This window comes from Triticum aestivum, chromosome 3D (genome assembly GCF_018294505.1).
Source record: "Triticum aestivum cultivar Chinese Spring chromosome 3D, IWGSC CS RefSeq v2.1, whole genome shotgun sequence".
NCBI lineage: Eukaryota > Viridiplantae > Streptophyta > Magnoliopsida > Poales > Poaceae > Triticum > Triticum aestivum.
The window spans coordinates 529441942-529455145 of record NC_057802.1 but is presented as its reverse complement, the minus strand read 5'-3'; positions in this window follow the sequence as shown (position 1 = coordinate 529455145).

Here is a 13204-nt window from a genome sequence, read left to right as displayed (position 1 = left end):
TGTGTGGCTGCCTTTAGCCGCTTTATCTCCCGGTTAGGAGAAAAGGCACTACCTCTTTATCGCCTTCTTCGACGCACCGAACACTTCGAGTGGACGGATGCGGCCACAGCCGGATTGGAAGAAATAAAAGCTATGTTGGCCACCAACCCAATCTTGGTCGCGCCAAATGTCGGCGAACCAATGTTGTTATATATAGCGGCAACACACCAAGTTGTAAGCGCAGTGCTCGTCGTCGAACGAGAGACGGATGGACATAAGTTCCCACTTCAAAAGCCGGTATACTATGTATCCACTATCCTCACTCCATGCAAATCACGGTACCCACATTATCAAAAGATAGCATACGCGGTCTTCATGGCATCCCGGAAACTACGGCACTACTTTCAAGAGTGTTCAATTATGGTGGCCTCTGAAGTACCACTCAACGACATAATAAACAACCGCGATGCCACTGGCCGGATTGCCAAATGGGCCATTGAGCTCCTCCCGTTCGACATAATATACAAACCACGGCGAGCCATTAAGTCACAAGTACTGGCGGACTTCGTCGCCGAATGGACAGAAGCCGAACTCCCTAAAGAGTACGGCGCGTACTCCAATTGGATCATGCACTTTGACGGCTCTAAAATGCTGGTTGGTCTGGGGGCTGGCGTCGTCCTGACATCCCCCACTGGAGATACAGTCCAATACGTACTCCAAATACTATACACAGACTCCAACTACGCAGCAGAATATGAGGCCCTGTTACATGGTCTCTGGATGGCAGTCTCCATGGGCATCCAACGCCTAGAGGTGCGTGGGGATTCGAACCTTGCAATATCTCAAATAAATGGAGACTTCGACGCTAAGGATCCGAAAATGGCGGCTTACAGCAACGCCGTCCTCAAGATGTCAGCTCGGTTCGAGGGGCTTGAATTCCACCATGTGGTCCGGGAAAACAATCAGGCGGCGGATATCCTCGCCCGCATCGGCGCTAAGCGCGACCCCGTCCCACCTAATATCTTCTTGGAAAGGCTATTTAAGCCATCTGTGGTATGGGAAGGAGAGACCGGCAATAATAGTCCGGACCCGACCACAACGCCAGATCCCGAACACTCTGACGTAATCGGAGGCTCAACCACCGAAATAACACCTTCGGCCCACATGATTATGGCCGTCATCGCCCTGTGGACAGAACCCTTCTTGGCTTACCTAACTAGGCAAGAACTACCCGAGGACCCAAACGAGGCACGTTGCATTGTGTGGCAGTCTAAAGCCTACAAGATTCTCGAGGGAGAGCTTTATAACAGAAGCGCTACCGGAGTACTTCGAAGGTGCATCTCCGAAGAGGAAGGACGACATCTATTGGCAGAAATTCATACTGGACATGGCGGCCATCACGCCGCAGCCCGGGCCCTTGTAAGCAAGGCCTTCCGAACAGGTTTTTACTGGCCGACGGCCCGAGCAGACGCACAGGACCTTGTTCAATGTTGCATCGGTTGCCAGCTTTTTGCAAACCAAAGCCATATGCCACCTACCGCTCTCCAAACAATCCCCATTACTTGGCCTTTTGCGGTCTGGGGGCTTGATATGGTCGGACCCCTTAAAGGGGGAAGCCATAAGAAAAAATACCTATTGGTCAGGGTGGATAAATTCACCAAATGGATAGAAGCCAAACCAGTTAAAACGTCCGAATCCGGACCAGTGATAGACTTCATATCCGGGGTTGTACACCGTTACGGCGTCCCCCACAGCATCATCACCTATAATGGCTCAAACTTTACAGCCGACGAGGTAAAAATTTGGTGCAGCAACATGGGCATTAAGCTCGATTATGCCCCCGTCTATCACCCCCAAACAAACGGTCAGGTCGAACGGGCAAATGGTCTTATCATGAGCGGCATTAAACCCATATTAGTGCGATCCTTAAAGGAATTAGATACACACTGGGTAGAGGAGCTCGACTCCGTACTATGGGGGCTGCGGACCACGCCGAATCGCAGTACCGGATACACACCGTTTTTTTATGGTGTACGGCGCAGAGGCAGTACTGCCCTGCGACATCATTCATGACTCACCTCGAGTGCGCATGTACGAAGAGAAAGAAGCCGAGCTCGATCGGCAGGACAGTTTGGACGCCCTGGAGGAGGAGCGTGACGTGGCAAAAGCCCGCTCCGCATTCTATCAGCAACAGGCTCGACGGTATCAAAGCAGAGAAGTACTGGCCAAAACTTATAATGTTGGCGAACTAGTTCTACGCCTACCAGAGAAGAAAAAGAACAAACTCGAGCCCAAATGGGAAGGTCCCTTCGTTATCGACCAAGTTCTGAATGGTGGAGCGTACCGTCTGCGGGATGCATCGGACAATCGACTCGAGCCAAACCCATGGAACGCAGCCAAACTCCGAAGGTTCTACGCCTAGTTCCGGACTATGTGTTCGTCTCCTCACCTCCGTCCATTTTTTATATATCAGCTATCTGTCTTTTCTTTCTTCCCTTTTTTCTTCATAGCCTTACAAGATTAAAATGTGTCTTGACTACACAATCTTGACGCGCTAGGCGTGCTCATTATACCTGGGGGCTTCTTATACAGAAGCTTAATATAGCTATGTTTCGGGCTCTATGCCCTCCGCACATGTGATACTTTTCCACATGTACCTTTTCTTCGCCACTATATGCATCGATATGACTTAAGTTTTGGCCAAGCTGGGTTGCCTGGCTCTTGTGTTTATGCCCTACGTTCCCGTTAATTCGGCTAGGGCATAAGGGGAGCACCTCTATGATTGTTACTGCCGGGTCAGCCGGATGTGTACCTCAGACTAGGTGAAGCCGAAAGCTAGCGTTCTTAAGGGAATATTCGGTCGGTGAACAAAAGATGACTTTTATTTATCATAATACACGCCCCCAGATGTTTATATCCTGTGTCTACTTTCGCAGTTCGGACATGTACACTAATGCATGCGTACCCTGGGAAAGGAACCCTTAACGGAACTATTCTCCCTGGAAGATGTTTCTTACTATCCATGTAATATAACATAGCTAGTTGGGTGCTTGTCTGTTCAAGCACTTATGACCCCTACGCCTGGTTTCCACGCATACCCCAGTTTTTACATAACTGAGCGGGTATTCGGATACACTCCGGACTGTCGGGTCCGGAGGTCGAAGCGAAAAGGTCCGCCATGACAAATGATTTACAATCCGGCTAGGGGCAATATATGTCAATTGAAGTACACGGTCACTTAGACTGACTAAATTCTTCTTCTATACCATCCAACAGGCTGTCTAGCCTACAGTCCTGTTGGGAATACTTTGCGGCTAATTTCACCTGGTCATACACCAAACTGACGGGGATTTCTTTCCCATCAGACCCCACAGGCCCGACTTCGGCCATATGGTTCGGGTCAGCCTTGGTATATCGAGTCTTCACCATGGCCCAGGCTTCCCTCGCACCTTGTCAGCAGGCAGATATCTTCCATAATCGGAAGCGCCGCCGCGCTCCCTTGAGCATGTCTACGAGCTCCCCCATGCCTCCTGGCAGGGAGGCGGACGACCACAAGGCCTGGGCAATGCCATGCATCACCTGCCGAACTTGTTCGTGCAGTTGTGAGAGCTCGGGCAGAAGATCACCTTCCGAACATCTTTCAGTTCAACACTCAGCCGGATATTGGCATCTTGGAGATCGTTTTTCTCCTGCCTAACCTTCTTAAGCACGCGCTCGCCAGCCTTTAACTGTCGTTGAGCATATTGCTCATCCCCTTGCACAACCTCCGGATTCATTTCGGGATCATCTGTAGAATCTATTATCAGATTTGCATGCATGCCGCATACTACCTGGTACATGTCATAGAAACAAGTGTTACCGGATGGGGCCTTCTCGGACTCCTTTACTGCGGCAACTGCGGCCTGAAGCTGGGCTTTGCACTCCTCCAGCTCTTGAGACAACTGGGTATTCTTCTCTGTAAGAACCTATGCAAAACAATGATCCTTAAATCAGTTGTGCCAACTGTTTCAAGTCTCAGGGGCTACTGATATACATAATTATTAGATTTTCTTACCCGTATATCCTTTACATACTGGTCCGTGCCTCTGGCAAGACCATTTTGAGCAGCTCGGATGTACGCGTCTCCTGAGTTGAAGGCATCGAACGCCTCTTGGGAGAAACAAGCGTCGCGGAGTACGGCCCGACGACGCCTGGGATTCATGGCGCTCTCCACTTCGGAATTCGTAGCAGATAGCCTATCTACATCCTCTGTAGGAGAAACATCCGGCGTTGGCCCCATGTTATCGTCCGCTTCTAAGTCCGGCTCTGGAGCCCGACTGGTGGAGGCGTGGCCGGCAACCTCTCTGGATATAGTCCGGCGAGCGTTTTTCCTACTAGGAAACATGGGCGTTATTATATTTTAAAAGATGATAACCACGGAGCGGGGTTCCTTTTCATGCCTTTGTGACGGCACTTCAATCCTGACAGCCTTCCTTTTAAGCCTACCCGGCTTCGGTGCCCCTTGTTGGTGAGTCAATGCGGGTTCGGCATGGCGTCCCGAGGGCCTTCCCTGTAAGACACCATATGTGTGCGGTAGGTGAAGTGCAGAAAAAGGGATCCCTCTCGGAAGATGGGGACTCCGGTTTTACTTACATGCGATGCAGGGAGTAGTCCAGGATAATCGGCTATGATGGCCACCATGGCATCGTCGCAGCTCAATTGATAGAATGTCCTGTCAATAAGCTCCACAAATATGTCCGGATCTTCTTCAAGTCCGGGGTCGAGGGCCCTGTCGGGGTCCTCTAGTTGTGGAGGCGAGCTGTGGACTTCCCTCACAACTTTTCGCACTTCCTACTATGAAATAGCAAAGTAAATATTTAAGACAAAGAACGCGGGAAGGTCTGGAGTAAAAGGTAGCAGCTCACCCAGTTTGGGGGGTTGTACATGGAGAATCCATCCCGTGGTTTGATGCGGATGAACTCCTCTTCCTCTCCTTTATACAAATCGGACAGTATTTTCGCTAGAGCAGCGACGGAGTCCGGACCTTTACGACCGCAGCGGGTGGCATCGTCTTCTCCATTGAAGTGCCACATGGGTTGTCCCTGATATTGAAGTGGCTGCACCCCCCACATTATACATATTGACATAACTTTGATTATTGTCAATCCTGATTTGGCCAGCATCCTTATCCGGCCCATCAGGTAAAGGACTTCTCCGTTATCTTCCTCCTGGGGGCTCCGAGGGCGCCAGCTGCGGCGTTTCTTCAAGGGAGCGTTGTCGAACTCAGGAAGGCCCATCCGAATAGGGTCCGGAAGGGGGACGTCCTCCATATAAAACCACTCCGAAGGCCAGTCTTCGGATGTCTTCTTCGGAGTACCGGATAGGTATCCGGTCCCGGCGACGCACCATATTTCGGCTCTGCCCACTTGATATATTGACCCCTCCTGTGTACGGGGAACGAGGCAGAATAGCCTCTTCCATAGCTCGAAATGAGCTTTGCAGCCCAAAAACAGCTCGCAAAGGGCGACATAGCCGGCGATGTGTAATATGGAGGCGGGAGTAAAATTATGCAGCTGGAGGCTGTAGAACTCCAGGAGCCCGCGAAGGAACGGATGGATTGGAAATCCAAGTCCCCTTAATAAGTAAGGGACAAGGCATACCCGCTCCCCCATAGATGGGTTGGGAAAGCTCTCCGCTTGCTCCCCGCCATTATAAGTGGCTAGTCCAGCTCGGAAGGGGACCATATACGCAGGAGCGAGAAACCCCTGGGTCTGTAACTCTACTAACTGTCTGTGGGAGACGGAACACTTCTTCTAGTTGCCTGGCTTAGGGCTACGGGAGCGAGAGGAGGAGCTGCGATGGCCGGCCATGAGGGAATGGACTTTTCGGGGCGTGCTCTGATGGATACTCGCGGTGGGAGGATGGTGTGATCTGGATCTAAGGATCCCCGGCTCTTTAAATAGACGATTTACTCACATGGCTAGGGTGGCAAATGTAAAAATGCCCTGGCTTCTCGCATTCGCTCGACATGTGGAAGATAGCCATTATTAGGCGCGGAATCCAAGGAGTGCAAACATTTATGGGAAGTCGGACACTACTCAACAGGTACTCAGGATTTGGAGAAGAACCCGCCTTGCAATGCCGAAGACAATCTGCGCGCCGGACTCATCGTCATTGAAGCCTGGTTCGGGGGCTACTGAGGGAGTCCTGGATTAGGGGGTCCTCGGACAGCCAGACTATATACTTTAGCTGGACTGTTGGACTATGAAGATACAAGACTCAAGACTTCGTCCCGTGTCCGGATGGGACTCTCTTTTGCGTGGAAGGCAAGCTTGGCAATATGGATATGTAGATCTCCTCCCTTGTAACCGAATCTATGTAACCCTAGCCCCCTCCGGTGCCTATATAAACTGGAGGGTTTAGTCCGTAGGACAACAACAATCATAATCATAGGCTAGCTTCTAGGGTTTAGCCTCTATGATCTCGTGGTAGATCAACTCTTGTAATACTCATATCATCAAGATCAATCAAGAAGGAAGTAGGGTATTACCTCCATCGAGAGGGCCCGAACCTGGGTAAACATTGTGTCCCCTGCCTCCTGTTACCATCCGCCTTAGACGCACAGTTCGGGACCCCCTACCCGAGATCCGCCGGTTTTGACACCGACAACGGTCACTGGAAGTGGAACTACCCTAGATACTTGGCGGATAAGAAGGATGGCAAAGTGAACAAAGGTATATTTGATATACATGTTATTGATGTGTACTTTACTAGTGTTTATAAGCAAACCCTCGGTATTTGATACTGGTTCAGTTGCTAAGAGTAGTAACTCGAAACGGGAGTTGCAAAATAAACAGAGACTAGTTAAGGGCGAGGTGATGATGTGTGTTGGAAGTGATTCCAAGGTTGATAAGTTCACCATCACACACTCACTAATCCATTTCAACCTAAAATAAATGTTATTTGGTGTTTGCGTTGAGCATGAATATGATTGGATCATGTTTATTGCAATACGGTTATTCATTTTAAGTCAAAGAATAAGTGTTGTTCTGTTTACATGAATAAAACCTTCTATGGACATACAGTTAATATAAATGGTTTATTGGATCTCGATCGTAGTGATACACATAATATTGATGCCAAAAGATGCCAAGTTGATAATGATAGTGCAACATACTTGTGGCACTACCGTTTAGGTCATATTGGTGTAAAGCGCATGAAGAAACTCCATGCGGATGGACTTTTGGAATCACTTGATTATGAATCATTTGATGCTTGCGAACCATGCCTCATGGGTAAGATGACTAAGACTCCGTTCTCTAGAACAATGGAGCGAGCAACTGACTTATTGGAAATAATGCATACTGATGTATGCGGTCCGATGAGTGTTGAGGCTCGCGGTAGGTATCGTTATTTTCTGACCTTCACATATGATTTAAGCAGATATGGTTATATCTACTTGATGAAACACAAGTCTGAAATATTTGAAAAGTTCAAAGAATTCCAGAGTAAAGTGGAGAATCATCGTAACAAGAATATAAAGTTTCTACGATCTGATCGCAGAGGCGAATATTTGAGTTATGAGTTTGGCCTTCAATTAAAACAATGTGGAATAGTTTCACAAACTCATGCCACCTGGAACACCACAACATAATGGTGTGTCCGAACGTCGTAACCGTACTTTATTAGGTATGGTGCGATCTATGATGTATCTTACCGATTTACCATTGTCGTTTTGGGGTTATGCATTAGAGACAGTTGCATACACGTTAAATAGGGCACCATCTAATTCCGTTGAGATGACACAGTATGAACTATGGTTTAGCAAGAAACCTAAGCTGTCGTTTCTTAAAGTTTGGGGCGGCGATGCTTATGTGAAAAAGTTTCTTAGAGTTACCTCGATGCAAACTTTGACACCGATCTGGATGAGTCTGAGTCTCGATGTGGATACATATTGAAAGTGGAAGCAATTAGCTAGAGTAGCTCCGTGCAGAGCATTGTAGACATAGAAATATGAAAAATACATACAGATCTGAATGTGGCAGACCCGTTGACTAAACTTCTCTCACAAGCAAAACATGATCACACCTTAGTACTCTTTGGGTGTTAATCACAGGGCGATGTGAACTAGATTATTGACTCTAGTAAACCCTTTGGGTATTGGTCACATGGCGATGTGAACTATAGAGTGTTAAATCACATAACGATGTGAACTGTTGGTGTTAAATCACATGGCGATGTGAACTAGATTATTGACTCTAGTGCACGTGGGAGACTGAAGGAAATATGCCCTAGAGGCAATAATAAAGTTGTTATTTATATTTCCTTATATCATGATAAATGTTTATTATTCATGCTAGAATTGTATTAACCGGAAACTTAGTACATGTGTGAATACATAGACAAACAAAGTGTCCCTAGTATGCCTCTACTTGATTAGCTCGTTAATCAAAGATGGTTAAGTTTCCTAGCCATAGACATGTGTTGTCATTTGATCAACGGGATCACATCATTAGAGAATGATGTGATGGACAAGACCCATCCGTTAGCTTAGCACTATGATCGTTTAGTTTATTGCTATTGCTTTCTTCATGACTTATACATGTTCCTCTGACTATGAGATTATGCAACTCCCGAATACCGGAGGAACACCTTGTGTGCTATCAAACGTCACAACATAACTGGGTGATTATAAAGATGCTCTACAGGTGTCTCCGAAGGTGTTTGTTGGGTTGGCATATATCGAGATTAGGATTTGTCACTCCGATTGTCGGAGAGGTATCTCTGGGCCCTCTCGGTAATGCATCACTATAAGCCTTGCAAGCAATGTGACTAATGGGTTAGTTGCGGGATGATGCATTACGGAACGAGTAAAGAGACTTGCCGGTAATGAGATTGAACTAGGTATAGTGATACCGACGATCGAAACTCTGGCAAGTAACATACCGATGACAAAGGGAACAACGTATGTTGTTATGCGGTTTGACCGATAAAGATCTTCGTAGAATATGTGGGAACCAATATGAGCATCCAGGTTCCGCTATTGGTTATTGACCAGAGATGAGTCTCGGTCATCTCTACATAGTTCTCGAACCCGTAGGGTCCGCACGCTTAACGTTCGATGACGATCGGTATTATGAGTTTATGTGTTTTGATGTACCGAAGGTAGTTTGGAGTCCCGGATGAGATCACAGACATGACGAGGAGTCTCGAAATGTTCGGACATGAAGATTGATATATTGGAAGGTTATATTCGGACACCAGAATAGTTCCGAGGTGTATCGGGTATTTTTCGGAGTACCGGGGGGTTACCGGAACCCCCCGGGGGGTTATTGGGCCTCATGGGCCTAATGGTGGAAGAGAGGAGGCATGCCAAGGTGTGGCGTGCGCCCCCCTAGCCCAAACCGAATTGGACTAGGGGGGTCGGCACCCCTTTCCTTCTCTTCTCCCCCTCCTTCCCCCTTCTCCTTGTTGGAATAGGAAAGGGGGGGCCGAATCCTTCTTGGAGTAGATTGCCCCCCTTGGCGCGCCTCCTCCCCTTGGACAGCCTCCTCCTCCCTCCCCCCTTTATATACGTGGGAGGGGGCACCCCAAAGACACACCAAAGTTTCTCTTAGCCGTGTGCGGTGTCCCCCTCCACAGAAACACACCTCGGTCATATCGTCGTAGTGCTTAGGCGAAGCCCTGCGCCGGTAAGTTCATCATCACCGTCATCATACCGTCGTGGTGACGAAACTCTTCCTCGGCCTCAGCTGGATCAAGAGTTCAAGGGACGTCACCGAGTTGAACGTGTGCAGATCGCCGAGGTGCCGTGCGTTTGGTACTTGGATCGGTTGGATCGCAAGGACGTTCGACTACATCAACCACGTTACTAAACCCTTCCGCTTTCGGTCTATGAGGGTACGTGGACACACTCTCCACGCTCGTTGCTATGCTTCTCCTAGATAGATCTTGCGTGATCATAGCAAATTTTTGAAATAATACGTTCCCCAAAAAAATCTGAAAGGGAAAAACAGAACAAGCCTCCGCATCATAGACTTTGCCTATAAATTGTCCAATACTTGACGCGATTACTTTATTCGACTCTGAAACTACCTTAAACCCATCTCGACATAGAAGGGAGCCACTAACTAGATTCTTGTTCATAGTAGGGACATGTTGCACGTTCCTTAGTTGCACGATCTTTCCCGAAGTAAACTTCAGACCCACCGTGCCAATGCCATGAACGGAAGCATGTGGCCCATTCCCCATTAGGACGGAAGAATCCCTTGACCTGATAAGAAGTAAACAGGGAGACGTCAGCACACACATGAACGTTAGCACCCGAATCAATCCACCACGAAGATGATTGAAATACTAAAAGCACAATAGGTAAATTACCATACCCATCAGTATTGCTAGCGGTCACCATGTTGACAGTCTTGGAACTCGTTTTCCCTCTGCGGTCTGCACGTTCAGGGCATTCCTTGGAAAAGTGTCCGGGCTTCCCACAGGCGTAGCACGCTAGCTCAGCCTTGTTGAACTTCTTCTTCTTGAAGGTAGTAGTCTTGGTAGGCTTGTTGAAAATAGGTTTGTCCTTCCCTTTGTTCTTGTTCTATGGGTACCTCTGCACCATATTGGCGGTCGGCTGAACCTCACCTCCTTCCTTAGTAGTGTCTTTAGCCCGAGCTTTTTCTTCAACATCAAGAGATGCAATCAGATTTTCAACTGATATCTCCTGTCTCTTATGTTTCAGAGTTGTGGCGAAATTGCTCCATGAAGGAGACAACTTTGCAATCATGCACCCAGCCACGAATTTGTCGGGTAGATCACACTTAAGGAGTTCAAGTTCCTTCACAATACACTGTATCTCATGAGCTTGTTCAACCACAGAACGGTTATTCACCATCTTGTAGTCATGAAAACTCTCCATGATGTACAGTTCACTGCCTGCATCTGTTGCACCGAATTTTGCATTCAGTGCATCCCACGGAGTCTTTTCGTCATCTATGTGCATGTACACATCACACAGACGGTCAGCAAGAACACTCAGAATGCATCCCACATTCATAGTATTGGCTTCCTGGAATTTTCTCTGATCTTCGTCACTCATTCCTTCTGGAGCACCAACACTAACGTGGAAAACTTTCAGAGCAGTAAGCCAAAGCGTGGTCTTCACCTGCCTCCTCTTAAAGTGCACACCGGTAAACTTATCCGGCCTCAGTGCATCAGCGAATCCAGCCATGGTTAACTCAGGAAATTGCCTACAATTAGGTTTTTGGATTGTTGGAAAATTAGGCAAGTTTATGATTAATTCCAGTAAATAATTCATGAAAAGAATAGATACTAGCATGCAACAATCTAGCAAACTAGAGGAACACCAGAACATGCAAAGCAGCAGCATACACGAAACAACAGCTGTAGAGACACACATGAACGGATGATGTTGGACGTACTATTCGTTAGCTATTGTGGGTGCGACGGTGTTGATGATGATGTTGGCGACGATCTGCTGCTGACTGATACGTCTCCGTCATATCTATAATTTTTGATTGTTCGATGCCAATATTCTACAACTTTTACATACTTTTGGCAACTTTTTATACTATTTTGGGACTAATATATTGATCCAATGCCCGGTGCCAGTTGCTGTTTGTTGCATGTTTTTTGTTTCGCAGAAAATCCATATCAAACGGAGTCCAAATGGACTAAAAACTGACGGAGATTTTTTTGAAATATATCTGATTTTTGGGAAGTGGAATCATCGCGAGACGATGCCCGAGGGGGCCACGAGGCAGGGGGCGCGCCCCTGACCCTCGTGGACACCCCGTAAGGCGGTTGTTTCCCTTCTTTCGCCGCAAGAAAGCTAATATCCGGATAAAAATCATGTTCAAATTTCAATCCAATCGGAGTTACGGATCTCCGGTTATAAAAGAAACGGTGAAAGGGAAGAATTCAGAACGCAGAAAGAGAGAGACAGAGAGACAGGTCCAATCTCGGAGGGGCTCTCGCCCCTCCCAGGCCATGGAGACCAAGGACCAGAGGGAGAACCCTTCTCCCACCTGGGGAGAAGGCCAAGGAAGAAGGAGAAGGAGGGGGCTCTCTCCCCCTCGCTTCGAGTGGCGCCGGAACACCGCCGGGGCCAGCATCGTCACCGCGATCTACACCAACACCTCCGTCATCTTCACCAACATCTCCATCACCTTCCCCCATCTATCTACAGCGGTCCACTCTCCCGCAACCCGCTGTACCCTCTACTTGAACATGGTGCTTTATGCTTCATATTATTATCCAATGATGTGTTGCCATCCTATGATGTCTGAGTAGATTTTCGTTGTCCTATGAGTAATTGGTGAATTCCTATGATTGGTTTAATTTGCTTGTGGTTATGTTGCTGTCCTTTGGTGCCCATCATATGAGCGCGCGCGTGGATCACACCATAGGGTTAGTTGTATGTTGATAGGACTATGTATTGGAGGGCAAGAGTGACAGAAGCTTCAACCTAGCATAGAAATTGATGCATACGGGATTGAAGGGGGACCAATATATATTAATGCTATGGTTGGGTTTTACCTTAATGAACGTTAGTAGTTGCGGATGCTTGCTAATAGTTCCAATCATAAGTGCATAGAATTCCAAGTCAGGGATGAAATGCTAGCAGTGGCCACTCCCACATAAAACTTGCTATCGGTCTAGTAAAGTAGTCAATTGCTTAGGGACAGTTTCGCAACTCCTACCACCACTTTTCCACACTCTCTATACTAACTTTATTGCTTCTTTACCTAAACATCCCCTACTTTTTATTTACGCGCTCTTTATTATCTTGCAAACCTATCCAAAAACACCTACAAAGTACTTCTAGTTTTATACTTGTTCTAGGTAAAGCGAACGTTAAGCGTGCGTAGAGTTGTATCGGTGGTCGATAGAACTAGAGGGAATAATTGTTCTACCTTTAGCTCCTCGTTGGGTTCGACACTCTTACTTATCGAAAGAGGCTGCAATTGATCCCCTATACTTGTGGGTTATCAAGACCTTTTTCTAGCGCCGTTGCCGGGGAGCCATAGCGTGGGGTGAATATTCTCGTGTGTGCTTGTTTGCTTTATCACTAAGCAATTTTTATTTGTTGTTCTTAGTTGTTTTCTATCTTTAGTTATGGGTAGGAAACGCAAAATACCAAAAAATTAGTTGTACCTACTGAACCAATGGTTGAAGAACCACTCAAAATCTATCACACTCCTGAAGCCTTTTATTTGGATCATCTTCGATC